At 41.4% G+C, this 1,629-nt stretch overlaps 1 pseudogene; it reads right to left on the reverse strand.

The window, feature by feature from the left end:
- The window catches only part of LOC115291467, a 63,573-nt pseudogene that overhangs the window by 54,777 nt on the left and 7,167 nt on the right, over positions 1 to 1,629 (reverse strand).

A 1,629-nucleotide genomic window follows, 5' to 3' on the forward strand; every position in this document is an offset into this window, starting at 1 on the left:
TGTCCTTCTCTACTGACTGATCACAACTAGTAAAATATACTCTAGCTTAGCTTATTGCAATAAGCAGGATTACATTCTTTGTGGTCACCAAATAATATTCCATTGTATATCTGTACCACATCTTCTTTGTCTATTCATCAGTTGATGAACATTTGGGCTCTTTCCAAAATTTGACTATACTTGATAGAATGGCTATTAACATTGAGGTGCAGGTGCCCCTTCAAATCAGGATTTTTGTATCCTTTGGGTGAATACCTAGTGAGATATTACTGGGTCATAAAGTAATACTATTTTTTATCTGTTGAGGATCCTCCATACTGTTTTCCAGAGGGGCTGTCCCAGTTTGCACTCTCACCAGCGGTGCAAAACAGTTTCCCTTTATCCATGTCCTTGCCAACACCTGTTGTTCCTGGAGTTGTTAATTTTAGCCACCAGGTGTGAGGTGGTAGCTCATTGTGGTTTGATCTGTAATTCCCTGATGATGGACAATGTGGAGCATCTTTCAATGTGTCTGTTAGCCATCTGGGAGCTTTCTCTGGAAAAGTGTCTCTTCACTTTTTCTGCACATTTCTTCACAGATTATTTGCATCTTAGGCGTTGAATTTGATGGCTTCTTCAGTGATATTGATACTAAGTGTTTATTCCATATATCATTTGCAAAACCCTTCTTCCATTCCATTGGGGGCCTTTTAACTTTGTTGCTTGTTTTCTGTACTCAGCAGACGTTTATAACCTTGATGAGGTCCCAGTCGTCATTTTTGTTTTCATTCCCCTTACCTCCAGAGTCATGTCTAGTAAGAACTTGCAGCAGCCAAGGCCAAAGATTGGCTGCCTGTGCTCGCATCTAAAATGCTGATGCTTTTCTGTCTCACATTTAGAACTTTCATTCATTTAAAATTCATTCGTGCATATGGTATAAGAACCTGGTTCACGTTCCTCCTTCTGCATGCTGCAGTCCAGTGTTCTCAGCGCCACTTGCTGAAAAGATTGTCTTTGTTCCATTGGATATTTTTACCTCTTGGTTGAAGAGCATTTGGCCATAGATTCGTGGGTCCAATTCTGGGATCTCCATTCTGTTCCAGTAATCTCTGGGTCTGCTCTTCTGCCAGAACCATGCTGTCTTGAGGAGAAGTTTTGTAATACAGTTTGAAGTCTGGAATTGTGATGCCTCCAGCTTTGCTCTTTTTTTCTCAACATTACACTGTGTTCTTGAGTTAACTTTATATTTTGTATGCAAATTCCATGAGCACTGTACAGCATAGACCAGTTTAGGTCCAGGACCGCTTCACCTAGGAGATGGACATGAAGTGTCAGACACTTACCAGCACCTCAGTATAATGTTAAAATCTCCACCATCTGTGGAGCCCAGCCTTCGTTAATACAACATACGATATGCATTTCAGCTTCTTTCCTCAGTATACATGTGCTTGCACTTACCTTAAACCCACCTCCACATAGGATGACAAAGCTCCCCTTTCAGATATTCATTGTCATCCTGAATCAAAGCAAGTACTTACCCCTGTCCACTTTGGTAGTTGTTGCCCCAATCCCCTCATTCGTTGCAAAGTTTCCTTTGAGTGACAATTCCAACTGGTGCATTCTCTACCTGTCACTCACCATGGAGGCAAC

This window comes from Suricata suricatta, chromosome 5, assembly GCF_006229205.1.
Source record: "Suricata suricatta isolate VVHF042 chromosome 5, meerkat_22Aug2017_6uvM2_HiC, whole genome shotgun sequence".
NCBI classification, from domain to species: Eukaryota; Metazoa; Chordata; class Mammalia; order Carnivora; family Herpestidae; genus Suricata; species Suricata suricatta.